The sequence below is a fragment of the Ambystoma mexicanum genome, chromosome 10, assembly GCF_040938575.1.
Source record: "Ambystoma mexicanum isolate Mex_15411 chromosome 10, UKY_AmexF1_1, whole genome shotgun sequence".
Taxonomy (NCBI): domain Eukaryota; kingdom Metazoa; phylum Chordata; class Amphibia; order Caudata; family Ambystomatidae; genus Ambystoma; species Ambystoma mexicanum.
This window is the reverse complement of record NC_090932.1, coordinates 887,452,233-887,468,258: the sequence shown is the minus strand read 5'-3', so window position 1 is coordinate 887,468,258 and position 16,026 is coordinate 887,452,233. Positions and strand designations below refer to the sequence as shown.

The 16,026-nt window shown below is 41.8% G+C and overlaps 1 protein-coding gene across 5 annotated transcripts in view; it reads left to right on the top strand.

Annotated features, from left to right (window-relative positions):
* The window catches only part of SENP5 (SUMO specific peptidase 5), a 362,099-nt gene that overhangs the window by 4,727 nt on the left and 341,346 nt on the right, over positions 1 to 16,026 (top strand). The window lies entirely within an intron of this gene.

Sequence of the window (16,026 nt, the reverse complement as noted above, 5' to 3'; positions counted from 1 at the left end):
ACCAATTCAGGGCAGAGCAACTGCATCTGTAGGCTTTGACATTAACTACTTCCTAAATTCCCACTGCCAAAAGTGGGAGGCCTGTGTTGGTATTTGCATGGATTGTGCTCCTTCAATGTGTGGTGCTAGAGCTGGGTTAAAAGCAAGTGTTGGCAGTAGCTCCACATATATTGTGGACACACTGCGTGATCCTCCAGGAAGCTTTGCCTGTGCGCAATATGGGGAATGAACTCTCAGAGGTGCTAACGTCTGCTGTAAAGATTGTACACTTTATTAAGATGCACCACACAAGAGCCTGTCTGTTTACCACATTATGTGCAGAAATGGGAGCTGAACATGATTCTTTGTTTCACACAGAGGTCAGGTTGCTCTCCAGGGGGAAAGGTTTTAAATCACTTTTAGGAACTGTGGAACAAAGTGAGACACTTTCTCCTGGTTTTAGACCAGATGAAAGAAAAGCCTCTGTGATTCAAACTGGCTTGTACTGTTAGTTTACTATGGCGACCTCTTTGAAAAGCTACATTTTCTAAACCTTTCCCTGCAAGACACAGAAAAGAAACCACATCATTGGCCACAAATGCAAAAATGTCAGCATTCAAGAAGAAGCTGGAGCTTTGGAGGAGGAGGGTTGATGTTTGCATTCCGATGTCTTTCCATTATTAGCAGATGCTCTTGAAGAGACGGAGTGTGATCTTTCATGTGTTGCTGAACTAATAGGAACCCATCTCAGAACCAGTCTCAAATAACTTTCCATAGGACAATTGTAGCATCAATGACTGAGTGGTTCAGCCTTTCCTAGCAGACATAGGGGCCCACCTCCCCAATACACCTCCTTGAGGGACTAATGAAGCTTCAAACTGACTGCCTACTGGAGAGCCAATTCAAAAAATTGTCTTTGGGTGGATTTTGGCAAAATGCAGGGTTTCCAACTTTATCCAAATGTACTGGTCAGCACCTCATACCTTTGCGATATTGGATTCACAGCACTTGCAGCCCTAAAGACTAAATATTGGTCAAAGCTGGAAGAAAACCTGTGATTGGCTATTGCAAAAATTGAGCCCAATAGTGACAGGCTGGTTACTGAAATACAGGCCCACCCTTCATGCTAGTTCTCCAGTATGCCACTGTCCAACGTGCATGTGATTGCATTGATGGTAATCAAGTTGTTGTACTTAAGAAACAAATATGTCAAATGTTACTGTAGGAAATAAATATCCAACACTACTTTCAGTCAAGTCCTCTGTAGCAAAAAATTCAGAATGCTACGTTTACAAATATTTGCCCTCTAATCTAATTCGAGTTATTGTAAGCGATGATTTTGAAATAATTTTGTGTTTGGCACCCACACCTCAATTTGGGGCACCATTCTACACCAGCAAGAGATAACCGCTCCCAACCGACATTTTGGAGTCCATGTGTATAGGGGTGCCCAAGCCGGATACCTTATTCTTAGGGGAGCTCGGGGGTCAAAAAAGTTAGAAGTCCACTGCTGTAGAGATCTTATCAAGAAAATGTTTTTTAAAATGTTTATTAAAAAAATGCAAAAAACCACCCATCTTGCTGGCACCGCAACATATATTTTGATTGCTAGTTTGGAAGAGCACTTAGACCCTCCCCAGTGCCTATGGGACAGTGCACGTGTGGGCTTGAACGGCAGAAGCTTAATGTACTAAACAAACCTTTGCAAAATCTCTGGTTGCTTTTTAAAGTGGTCCATATCGGCGTGCTTGCTGTGCCCTTGTGTGCGTCATTGCTATGCGTACGGTATGGTGCTTATACAACTCGTAAACATGACCGCAACTTCAGTGGGTACGAGCAAAATCATTCCCGTGATTACTATGAAGGAAAGAGTTGCACGGGCCCAGTAATATTTGACTTGGTCGTCTGCTTAAGAACATTGCAGTGTCGCGTAGCCCCTGTGAGAATGTGTCTTTTATATAAAGGGCACAGTGCTTGTAATTTTCAATAAGTTGCCCAGACAGCTGCAGGCTGGTGCACAAACACCTGCTGGCATAGATTTCCCTTGTGTGGGGATTTTTGCTTTGTGGCTCGTGGGGAAAGCTGTGTGACATTCGCAGCATCTTTAATGTTGCTTAATTCTGAAGCAGGGTGGCAAAGTTTTGTTTTGCTGGCATGAAGGCTGGCTAAATTTTGAACGGTATTTGCATTGAGTCTTGACCCCACACCACAGTCTACCTCGTTCAAGCTGGGGAAGATTGTTTACAGTATGTGCATCAGTTTGAGATTGTGTAATGTGAAAAGTGTACGAGCGCCCCTAAAGAGTTTCTGTAAAGCTGCCTCCCCTCCCCCATAAAAAGCGAACTGTCTGGCATTCAAAGACTGTCCGATTTGTATTGTAATCCTTTTGAATATAATTGTATTCAGTGCTGGAAGTTAGGGATGCTATACCCATGAGGCAGAGCTTTTTACGCCATTTATTTTAGAGAACACATAGAGGGCTTGTTCACCCCTGTTTTCCATTGCCTTTTTGGTTCACAGTAGGGCTAGTTGTGCCAGCCTGTATGCGCGGGGGACAGTGTTCAAATTCCCTCATGACTCGTGCTCTACTCCATCTACGTTTAGTTTGTTCAACACTTTGGGGAAATTGCTACATGATTTATATACAAGTGTAAGTTTCAGGGACTCAGGATTACTGCATGTTCTAGTTGTACTTATGTCACGTTCTCTATATAGGTTGATGAGGTTCCCGGAGGGATTTTATTGCCCCTTCCATGCGGTTTGTTTTTCCAACCACTTGACCTCAGCAGTTAATTGAAGCTAGTTTGCCTGTGAAGTTTATTAAATGCTTGCTAGGGCTATTGATCCCTGTCATTAATTTAGAAAATATCTTTCATGGTTTATGATGATCTGGGGTGAATGCTTTTTATGGTGATGTTGGTTTTGTGTGTGTATATGTATGTGTATATATATATATTTTTTTTTTTTCTCTCTAATGATGGGACCAGATCATTCTCGTTAGATGTGAGTGGAGCTTGGAGCTATTTTCTTTCTTTTCCTGATCTTTTTCAGCAGGCTTGTGGATCAGAGGACTGGTGCAATAGCGGGAGTTTTCGGATCTGGCCGTGAAGGAGTGCTGTTAATTGCTTTGCTATTTAAAAGTGGGAGGTCACTTTATTCCCTTAAGGCAGCGGTCTTCAAGCCTTTTTTAATGCTGAGACCCCCCTTGAGTAAAATATAGTTTCTGCCCCCTGCCATAAATGCTTATACTTTCTATTAAAAACAGTCACCATGATCCTTCCAGCCACCCACTGCTGGACATCCTTTTGGGCCCCCCCCCCTTTTGAAGGCCACTGCCCTAAGGCGCCCTAGCTGTTCAGCATACTGAGGCCCCCTTTTCATGGGTGGGGTGACTCCTTCCCAGTTCCACACGACGACTGTTCTACTGATCAGGCTGATCCCTTTCAAACTGTCACCAAGGAGGGGATAAATGCTCCTACTAGCTGCCCCTCTCTGGCTTTAACGCTGTTGCTGCTCCAATGCCCCCACAGTGTTCCATACACATACGTCCATGCCTTCCTCAGATAGGTGCACCCGACCCTCTAAGTAATATGTATCGGGCGGTGGCGCATGTGTGAGAAACCATGCCTCTGCAAAATGTATCCATGGCTTGGTTTACTTTTTTTGCAGGATTTTTCCACAGCTATGAGTGCTGCACTAGTTCAGCTGTAATGCATAATTTATGGCACACTAGCAATGCTTATGGGCGTGGGGGGAAACCTCTGACCCTTCTGCAGGATAGTGCCTGGCTCATATTAGCAAAGGCCTTCCTGCTATTTACTTTTTGTTCCCCCCAGTAAAGATCACTTTGGTAATGGGTTCTATCCCTGCATACCCTCCTATTTCTGATCCCTATGATTTCCTGTACATGTTGCTGTCTGCAAGCTGGTAGACTCTATGGTTGATATTTACATTTAAGAAACTGAAACGGGTGCTTTGTCTTTTAAAGGACACACACAAAATGACTGCAGCATTTTGGTACAACAGCTCTGCAGTTAACGTATTGCCTCTCCAGAACACCCACCTCTAATTTTATTAGCGAGCAGATGCAACTAGTTAAAGCCACAATGGGTGAGTCTTGGAGGAAGTTACCAAGCACCAAGTGACGCTTCACTCACAAATATGGACACATCCGGCAGGCACATCATAGCAAGCCCACTATAAATTAATGCTTTTGGGTACAGACCTGATTCACAAATACTTGAAGCATACTGAATTTACTTTTTAATTCTTATTTTAGGCAATAACTCTAATAATGGCACTCTTTAATGTGCTTTTCTTTGATTGCGAGAATTCTCTGTGTAGTTGAAAGGATGGGGAATTTGAGCCTTTGGCAGTTCCTGGTGAATAATTAATGGGTGGTGGAGGATGAAAGTAGAGAAATACATGAAGAAAAGGATTTCAAGGCAGTCATGCTTTTCTAGTCGGGTAAGCAATGTGTTTTTAAAAAAAAATGTATTTATTTATTTCCATCTATTTGATGATGGGTGAAGAGGCATTCCCTTTTTTCACACACATAGATGAATGCTGCACAATGCCCACCACTTCTACAGCATCTCTTTCCTCTAGAGTAACTCTCGAAAGTATAGATGGTTACTGATCTCTATTAGGTTATTGGCAAAGTGCTATTGGTTGAACGCCCTTGGGGACCGTAGTCCAGGTATGTGTATGTGTGCAGCTAGGACAGGGAATGGATTGGTATTGGCGAATCGCGCTCTACCTCCTTAAAGTTGGGTATACAGTTTTTTACAATGAAAGTAAAACAATATCAATTATTCATCTGTAGGTGAATTTCCTTAAGGTTGGCCGACACGTGTTTCGAAATTGGTCCTCTTCAAGGCCTTGAAATTCAACTGGTGTGGTGACCAGGTGTTGAAGTTGATTGTGAGAATATCTTGAAACAATTTTCTGATAGTACTTGATGATAAAAGGTTGAGTCCCAAGAGACCTGTCAATGGCTGGTGCGTTGTGCTAATAAGTCTTTAATGGTGCTTGGACATCCTGCATTGTTTCCCTCAAATCGAAATTCCTAAGCCATCTTTTTAAAAATCATTTTATTTATTACCTTCGATGCAATCCTGAAAATAGGTTGGGGAACCAATCCAGGATGTCAGTTATTCGCCAATACCAATCTATTCTCTGTCCTAAGGTCTTTATGGGTAGACCTTGTGGAATTGGTGAAGCAGCTTGCAATTGGTTATAAATTATAGTCCAAGCGCACTCTCAAGGGTACGTACCCATACAAACTTTTATTTCTGCAGCTAGACTGCATTGTGGGTAGCTGCATGGGGAGGGAGGGAAAGCGCCAAGGAGCACAAGAATAAGCAAAAATCCAAGACTGGTGGGGCCGGATAGGATTGCGCTTAAGGGGAGTCACTTACCCCAGCGTAGAGCTCAAGCAAAATGTTTGTTGTATTGGTAGTTGCATTTTGACGTTTCAATTTTCCTTTTTCACACCCGCAGCCAGGAAACATTATTAAGACACAGAAAACATTTGATGAAATAAATGAAAACCTATTGTGATGCAGAGGGACTAACCAAGGCTTTAAAAAGAAAGGTGGAGGAGAAAAAGCAGCTACTGGTGGAATCTGGCATGAACTACAAGAAAAAACAAAAGAGTTCCCTATTAGGAAACTCACGTCCCCTGCACACTGTCTATGGCCTTGTAGTAATAGCCACACTCTTTGAAATCACAATGCCCAAGTGGGCCATCCTAAAGACAGGATAACGAACTTGGCTTGCAAAAAGTATTTTGTAAGAATCCAGATGGACTCTTGCTGAGATAGTTTACCTTGCAATCTTAAATCCTATTATGAGAATCCAGATAGACTGTGAACTTTTGATATATTTACCTTGGTAGCTTTTGGCATATTGGGTCATACAAATCGCTGTTCTTTGCCATCAAATGATAGACTGTGAATTCGCAATGAGACACTTTACCTTGAAAGCTTTTTTTGAGATGTTGGCATAGTAAATTATGGAAATTATTGCTTTTTTTTAATCACCAAATGGCATAACGGCTTATCTCTAGGGACATGCAAAGAGGATTACATCTTTTCTACAAACCAACCTGTTAGAATTTTGATAGACTGTGAACTCTTGTGGAGGCCGTCGATTTGGAAAGCTGTATGAACACGGTAGCATGCAAACACCGCTCTAAGCCAGCAAAATGTCATAACCATTTCCTTGTATGTTCTTTAAATCACTGGACTAGACCCACAAGGTACTACTCGTAATATACAGAGCTAGTAGATTTAGGCATAGTTTACTTCGCTTCTAGTAAGTCTGCTAACGCAGACCAATATTGTAATCTATTATTGGTATTCCACTCTACAGTAACACTCGTAATCCTCTGTAAATGTCTGTACTGTACCTGTTGGGTACTATTCATAATATACAGTGGTAGACTTGGGCATAGTTCATATTCAACCAACTTTGTTGCTAGCAACAAGCTATTCCACACCAACATTAGAATCTCATATTGGTGCCACATCCTCTAAGGCTCCTACAGTCACTCGTAATCCACAAATATGATATCAGGAATGGTGACATGACAACTGATTGCCTCTGATTTTACCCATCATATATACTAAGGTCCTTCCATTGTGACCATATTTTCTTTTAACAAACTCCTATAAACACGACCAATCAGTTTTTGTTAATCTATGATGTCACATGCATATGTGTGTGATGACGTCCTACTAAGACGCATACAACGTCCAACACCAGTTGGCACAGTTCGTCTTACTCCCAACACATTTCCTCTATGGGAGCCTTTATTTATATAAATAAATACCTACGACTTTTTTTTGACGCACAGACAATAGCATGCCTATGACTCTGGAAGGCACGATTCTCCGGTGACGTCTTACGAGCATGATGACGTCACTGGCTCCCGTGCATATAAACAACCATATTGCCAAGTATTTCAAAGCTGTTTGTCATTGGACCTGCTGGAGCTTGACACTTCTTACTGAACCACAATTCGAACTAAGTTCAATAGAACTATCAGTCGCTTCCTTTAACTTGTTCCCTCCTTCTTTACAATACCTTTTTATAGTTCTCTACTTTATAGACTGATTCAGAGACACTTCCATAGCATTTTCTGATGCTACCTAATCCTACTGCGTCAGGCCTTCTATTTTGGATCCAGTTAGAGATCCCTGTTTAAGATCACATCAAATATCCTTATCATACTTGTATAGCTACTACGTATCCCAAATTAAGAGCATATTTGTCTTCTGGATAATACTCCACCTCTGATACAAGGACCATATTGAAACTTGAAAAAGAAAAATGTTATGACCGCGCTAAAACAGCACTTAAAAAGAATTACTTTAAAGTCTGCATTTGATCGCTCAGATGACGTTGTTTGGTTACCTTTTGTTCCTTATAAGCATAATGCAAATAATTATCTTGCTACATTATGCACTTGGTCTAAACTCAAACAGTGAAAACTAGATGTTCATAGCTACTAAACAGAAAAAGTTCTGTTCCCCTACAGTTACTTTCTTACCTAAAAAGCAGCCAAATTACATTTTGCAAAACCATGACTACTCGCATGGTGACTGTGTACTCTTAGGACCTTTTTAATAGATTATAGGCATTGGGCTATCATGAAGTAGGCTAAATGACTACATTAGCACCAAGCAATCATTGTCTACAGAGAATTCTGTACTAAACTTGTGTACTATGAATAAGCACATTTTTGTTACCAAGTTTTAACATTATGTTAACCAGAAAAAATTCTTGTGTAAATAAGAAATGTATGCACAATGTTTTTGAATTTTTGATAATCGTTAACATGAGACTCATCAATAATTTCTTTTTGACCTTTTTCTTTAGAATTATATTGAAAATACTTGCCCCTGATGAAGAGTCGTACTCGAAACGTGTTGGGCTACTTGCACAATAAATATCTATAATATGTGAATTACGGAATGGTCATTTGAATGATTAATGATAACATTTTCTGATCGTATAAAACATATCGAAGAGTCTGAGTTTGAATTTAAACAATTGCAAGCCAAGTTTGTTATCCTGTCTTTAGGATAGCCCACTTGGGGATTGTGATTTCAAAGAGTTTGGCTATTACTACAAGGCCATATACAGTGTGCAGGGAACGTGAGTTTCCTAATGGGGAACTCTTTTGTTTTGTCATCATTGCTTTACAACCTATATGCTAAGGTTGTAGTTTTCTCCCCCCGCACCTTGAATCTAATTTTCATACCTATTACTAACTACACTTAACAAAACACTCAACTAGGAGTGCTCAGTGTCAACGTTGGTTATGAACTACAACAAGATGCAGTGAAAAAATGAGAATTATATTGTAAAAGCTGATTGGTGGAAATTGACTATTCCACAACTTATTAATGGCTGTTCACAAAAGCTGGAAAACCTTGGCAGGGGTGGCTAGGTGGTGTTCATTCCTTCCTCCGAACCCGCCTCTTCACAAGGACAATTGAAAGACACGACATTAAATCGGCAGATGTCTGTGTAATGTTTCAGTTCCCAAAGATGTAGCTGCGCAACAACTACAAAATATTTGACTATAAATTAATCAATTGTCTGCTACAAATAGACAGATCTAATTTGATCACCATGTCTTCTCAACAGTATGACGGTCATGCCTGTTTGGACAGTAAAGTGACACCTACACGTTCCCACACACCTGCGCAATCATGCAAAGTACGGTCTTGGAAAAAACCAATGGATTTGGAACATAGCCACAACCGAGTTTGGTTGCTACGTCAGCCCCTGCTTCAAATTGACAACATAATTGTAGCTCACGCTGCTCTGTGAAACTGAAGATGCAAGTGCTCTTGTGTAGAACTATATAGCTGATCTTGTAGGTTGGTGCCAACTTGTAAATGGTACATGTTTTTGTGCTATTGATTTCTGTTGGGAGTCAGCAAGTGCTTTCTTGGGTGTGGTGAATGGTCGAATTAATTGCTAGCTGCTCATAGTGATATCGGTTGAAGCGATCGGCAGTGATTTGTAATTGTGGGAGTTTATTGATTGTGATGCCATGTTGGATAGAGGTTAGAACTGGGAGTTTACAGGTTGGTTTGTGACATTGTGGGCTGGATTTGTAGTTTTGTATACTAAATCAGCAAACCTTAGTTAATGACATTTGAGTGCCTGCCATGAGATTGTTCTTATTCTATTGACCTGTTCTATTCCTCACTTGGAAATGTTTAAGCCTGATGAACACGTCGGTGATGGATTTACACAGGGGTGCCTTGAGAGCACACACAAAATGCGATAACCAGTTAATGCTGTGGTACCCCTTCCTTAGTACACGGGTCATAATTGACGTAGGCGTGTTAGAAAAGTCATGGTACTGTGACGCCGGCAGGAACAAGTTGGTGGGCTTGGCAGGGTGCAACATTTGGACTCTCCACTATATTTGATTCTTGGCGACTAAGGGATTGTGTGCTGTGTGTATGTACAGATTTGAGGTGGTGAGTTACTTTTTTTATGGCTGGTTAGCAGCTTGCAAATTGAATTATTTTTCTTTCCCCCTGGGCTTGGGATCAGAGGCAATCTTTTGTGAGGCTCAGGGACAGAGTGAATAGATGACTTAAGTTGGGCAAAATAACCTAGTTTTGCTCAATTGTTTTTTTTTCTGCTAAGAAATTTCAGTAAAAGTGACTTCTAGGAGGGCCTTTGAAGGTTTTGCTCCAGCAATAGAGGGGGGGGGGGGTGTCCCTCTCTCAATGAAATTCCTGAGCTGCAGTTGATTAACGGGTGGCGTAACTGAACGCAGATAATTTTGGGACAGCAGCTCAGTTTGCTGGAAAACCTACTATTTCTACATCACTGCAAAGAAGCTACTGTTGGGAGAAAAACTATTTGAAGACCTACTAATGTCCCAGGTTGTAAATGATGCTAAACCTTGGGGAAAATCTAAACCTACATACAAGGCCAGGATAACCGTTTAGATACCAAGATATTTGAAATCCAAAAGCTGTTTACGTCAAAAGGCCACGTAAATAATTCTGCAGTGTGTGAAAGTACAGTGCCCAGCAGAATTCCAGAAATCCTGAGCTACAAAGAGGGTGAGCTATGATAGCTCTACTACTATGCTGCACTGCTGCATGGACCTTGCTGTGGTCTGCACTATGGCTCAAGTGCAGTGTACCACAAATCTACAAAATCGAATTTGGCTTGCCCTTCTTCAACCAGCCTTGTATATACCTTTGGCAAAAGGGCTGGGGCCAAGAGACTGCTTCTGACTCAAATTAAGAAGCTACTGAACAAGAAGGTAACCATACCTAAAATTGTGGAAGCCCAAAGATTTCATTCAGTAATAGTTCTTAACAAACATTTAGACCAGTGATCTGAAAAGGCTTTAAAGTACAGAAACGCCTCAGAAAATTTCTTACCGAGGTGGCTTATGAAGCATCTTGTCTTGCAGGGCAAGGACTGCCACACAAACTTCCTGCGGTATGAGAGAAACACTACCGGTTAGAGTACTACCCTTTGGCTCTTCTATGGTATTCCTGCCTTTAGTGGTTGTTTCCATGTCCCTTGAGGGATGCTTAATTTTCCATACCAGAGGAATTGGTTGCTCGGAACAATACAAGGATTGGATGACAAAGCACATCCATAGCATCTGCATAAAACTATCTTCCTGGAATTTCTACTGAATTGGGGGGGGTGAGAGGGAGAGGGGGTCGTAAATCTCCTAAATCCTTTGTTGGATGTTACGTTTTATAGCGACAATTTCAAGACCTACGTGGGTGTTCTGAGCAGATAAGTCTGGCTCCAGAACCTCCTGAAAAATCAGAGGTGGGAAAACTAGGGCTGAGATGCGTGCTGCATGCATAAGGCCGCATGGTCTTGTGTGTTTGTAGACCCTTGGGCACGATTAGACATACGCACCATGTGCATACACAAACCTATCGGGATTTCAAAGCCAGAATCTGATAAACCCAGGACTAAGAAATCAATTGTAGTAATGGCTAATTATGGAAAACCTAATGACGGGATTGCCATTAAATCAGTCTTTGCCAACTAACAAGACCAGAAGTGTGGGGTGGAGAGCAACATTGAGGGAAGTCTTTTACCACAAAAAATGGCCATGTATAGCGGCTGGACCCTCCTCAACTCTGTATACTTGCAGTATTCAGAGCCCTGCACGCATATGTAACCAAGTTCCTGGAAATAGCAGCAATAATTGGGATGGACAATACCACAACATCAGTTTCCGCTAGGGTGCATGTTTGGCCAGCAGCATTTAGCCTGGGGTGCTGGGTGGAAATGCATCTGGTCTCTCTAAATTTAATTTTCAAACGACCCCCACCCCACCCTTATTCTATACAACCAAAATTGTCCGTCACCAATCTATGTACTAGAAATAAACAGCCAGTTACAGAAAATGGAACTGAACAAGATAGGAGTGATCTGGAGGAAGGTGCTCTTGGTTTCATGGTACGTTTCTCTGTATCCTTCAGTTCGTATTCGGGATGGAACTCGCTCTTTTCGTTTTTCAGATGAAGATGCTATTCTTATAGCAAACATTTACAATAAACTCCCTGGACTCTGTGTGCTGCAACGGGAGCGCAAATGAGGAATGATACAGGAAAGCCATTTTGAATTTTCTCCCACCAATGTCAACAAATTCTGCGTAGCCTTGATGTATCACCTCATGTTCTACCGTCCAGAGAAAGCAAAAAGAAAAATCTTATATTTAGACTGGGTGAACACATGTGATAGAGGAAAATTCAGGCTGACAAAAGAAATATGTTTGTAGTGTAAAATGAGGGGAGCACTTCCAATGTCCAGATAGGTGTTTTAGTGAACACTTTATGCGATTCCGAACTTGTTATATACAGGAAGTGCTGCATCTAAGAGGCCAACGGGAAAATGCAAGGTGCAGATTTTGCCAAGATCTAGGGAAACCCTAAAACACCATTTTCTGTCCTGCTCTTCGGAGCATTCAAGCAGATTGTTTTAGTTTCATACATTGCTTTGAGCATTTTTGACAACGAAAAATTATGGTCATATATGCTATAGGGTAAACCAAGAACGTTAATACGGATTGTGCAATATCTTTAAAAAGCTAATTTTTTAGAATTAAATGAATTGGTAGATTTTAGAGACGTGTTGAAAGTATTTAAAACTTTCTCTTAATCTAATGAACTGTGTATTTTTAATCTTGTCTTAAATCTTGTAGTCATTTCTCCCGTTGTAATGAATGACTTTTGCATTATTTGTAATGTATAACTTTCATTAAAACAATATTTTACAATAAAAAAGATGCGTGGTGGTAAATTTCCCCTGCCCAACATTGGGGAGATGGTGGGTATGATGACTGGTGATAAATCTTTTAGCACCATGGACCTCACAGCAGCTTACCACCAGAGATTGCCTTACATCCCCTGTCGAGAAGTTTTACCACGCTTATCACACACAAAGGGACATTCAGATTCAAGAGGATGCCCTTTTGGGCTGGTTTCAGCTGCTTCATTCTTTCAGCGAACCATGCATAAACCTCTAGGTCACGTTGCTTTTCTAAGATGACATCCTGGCCATTGGTAATTCTGAAATTGAACATGATCAGAAACTACTAGAAGTGTTGGAAATTTTAATACTAAGAACTGTGGAAGCCCCAACGATGGACACTGGGTACTCTCATTCTTGGGCTTAGTAGAATACTAAGCCAAATTTATGTAGAAACTTTAGAGTTGTGCAAGAAAGTCATCCCTTTTATCTGGTCAGAAGTGTCGAGAAGAATTTAAGCTAATAAAGGAACGCATAGTTGGTGCTTTGGTACTAGGTGTTTTTGACTCTCCTTGTGAAACTTTTGTGAGGACAGACTCGAGCAATACAGGTTTATGTGCAGTGCTCTTGTAGAAGCAAAATGAGATTGAAAGACCATAGCTTTTGCGTCTAGGTGTTTAAAAAGAGCTGACGGTAAGTACTCAGTATTAGAAAAGGAAGCTTTATGTGTACTTTGGTCCATAAACAAGTTCCAGGCGGGAAGGAGTTATGGTTTTCACTGATCACGAACACATAGTGAGTATTTTTAACTCTAAAGGATTGGACAGTGTGTCATACAGGATAGTAAGGTGGGTCACCACCCTCCGTTTGCAGTTAAGCAGCACATAAATGACAAGGAGAATGTAGTTGCAGATTCTCTCTACAGGCATATCAGTAGCTGTATTGGAAGGGAAAATGAAAGCAGTTTGGAGAAGTTTGTTGGGGAAATTTTCTGGACATGTGAGGCTTTCATTGCTGAGAGTGAATGGAGAGAAGCGGAGGACAGCCATGGTCCGTTGGATAATGTTAAGCCGTTCGTCCTCAATGATTGGGTTAGTGGAAGTCCCGAGGATGGCTTGGAGGCATTTCGTAGTCTAGGACGGACTCTGTGTGGGGGGGAGGTGTCATTTACTAAGGTTGTGTCGCATTGTGCCCCCACAAGAGCTTAGGGGTAATTAGGTTGATCTAAGACATGAAGGTCATCTTGGTATCTCTAAGAGAAAAGGACGGTTAAGAACCGACTATTGGTGGCCTAATTTAAACTGTGATGTAGAAATAAATGATGGGAGAATGTTTGGTATGTAATATATCTGATAAAATGCTGAAGTGTAATGTACAACCTTTTTTATGCTTATAGTTACCTGCGATGCCTTGGGAGTTTGTAGTGATGGACATTTTAGGTCCGGTTGTTAGCACAAGGGGTGAGGCAATACATTATCTTGTTGATGCATATGTACTGTAAGTGGTTAGGGGAGCTGATTCCAGAGTAGTTGTCCTTTCCAAAGAAAGAAATTACTCACTGATAATGGGGTGCACTTCCTCTCTCATCATAAAATTGTTTTTAGCGGGTATAGGTATAAACCATTCCAGTCTACATTGTTTCATCCCGAAACGAATGGCACGATCAGGCAAGGCATTCAGATGACTGAGAAATGAGATTATGAACCAGATGGCGGTCTTCCCAAATGTCCATGGGATCAGCCGGAGGGTCCCCAAAGGGATCATCATCTTGTACGTAGGTATTGATAGGCACCTTGCCATCAGTAAGGTCATAAACATTCTCTTCATGAGGATCCTCAAAGGTCCTCTGAAACTTAGCCATAGGTGTATAAGGAAGCTCCTCACGAGGCCTCTTGGGAGCAAACCTCTGAGAATTGAACCAACTTCTCCAATCTGTTCCTGCACCCCTCACAAACTTCTCCCTGGTCCATTATGATGAACAAGAGTAGTCAAGGGGAGGAAAGGGATCTTGACGATTTTCCTGTCCAGAACATCGAGATTTTCCTTCTAAAGTCTTGGATAAAGACAAAGGTGCTCTCAGAGTACTCTTTACGAGGCTCCGGGCGTTGTGACGTGTCTCTAGACGCACCTTTAGGCCATTCTCTGTTTCGACTGTTCCTTTTGTTTAACCGCCGAAGCGATCCTTGCGATACTATCCAGACCCTCCAGCTTATAGCGATTTTGCGATCCCGCAAAATGCCGCAAAAACAGCCGTTTTGCGCAAAATGCAGCAAAAACAGCAGTTTTGTGCAAAAACAGCATCTTTTAAAAAAAAAAAATTTTTTACTTTTTTAAAAATGTAAGTAATTTGTAAAAATTACTGTTTTAAGAAAAATTATACTCAGGGTGCCAGGTTCTTGACTTTTTTTTTTCCACACAAGAAATGAAATGCGCTAACGCATCTCATCACTCGCGCCCCAAAAAAGTGCAGCCCAATCCACAAGGGACACATGAATGGGCACATTTTATATGCGCGCCCATTCAGATGGCCTTTTTCACCTCCTTGATCAAATAAAGTGGCGTTTCTGTCAATTTAAAAGCGCATCGCTCATTTCCAAGCAAGATGCACTTTTAAATGTGTAGAAATTGTAGGCAACCCTACGCGCACAGGATGTGGGGCTGCCACTGCATGACAGGGTCTTTCCTGACCCTGTCGTGCATTTCTTTTAAGGTATGAACTGCTGCTGTGTCGCTTGCATTTCTGTTCCTCAAACAGGATAAAAATGATTTTTTTGGGTCGCATTTTACAGCGGCAGGCACCTGGAGGGCTTGTCCCTGTGAAAGGCGCTGGGAGCTTGCAGAACACTGTCGGGAGAGCGATTCTATTCAAAGCACTGCCCATTTTCATGACAAAAATCTATTGAATGTTCCAATTTGACCTATTTCGTCCTGTACTATTCGATCGATTTTTATAAATACTAAACATGTGTTGCGGGGGTGTCACCCGCTCCCCATGTTCAGTATTTTTGGTCTAGGGTGGTTGCAGAAGTGTTTTCCCCTTTTTCTTCAAAATTGGAGGCGAGACAGAAAAAAAGAAAATAACGAAAAAGGGACCGTGCGGAGTCGGATCTAACCCGCGTTAGAGGGACGGATCTGGCACCGCAGGGTTGCAGGGGAAGCGGCAGCGACCAAGCAGTTAAGTAGGGGAGGGGGTGGGGTGGTGGTGAAAGGTACATTTTGGCTTGTTTGGCAGAAGTGCAGAAAAATTTGCAGCGAAATTGACTACGGTCAATTCCGCCGCAAATAATTACACTTCGGTCAAACAACCCAGATCACCATTCAAGGCCGCTAGCCAGCGCACAATTTCCGCTACAGCTCAAGCCTGTGGAAATGCGCCGGTCACCTTTGAGAATAAGGTGACCTTCTCATTTCCAAAAATGGGTTGTCTAAAAATAGCATATCCTCCGTTCTTTTTTTAAATGCCCCATTATTTGAAGAACTGGGTCAAAATGTACCATTAAAAAAAATGGTTACACTATTAGAGGGAGAGTGATGGGTGAGATGTGAAGTGATAGGCAAGAAAGCAGAGGAAGAGCAGTGAGTCAGAGAAGGAAGCGCTGCACAAGAGAGCAGAGGAAGCAGTGATGCGGTGGGCCAGAAATCTGAGAGCGAGCAGAGTTACAGAAAGTAGAGGGAGTGTGTGGTCGGTGAGCCAGAAAGCAGAGAGGAAGCGGTTGGCCAGAAAGAGGCAGTGAGCTGCAGATTGGGGAAAAAGGATGAGGGAAGAGTGCGATAGAA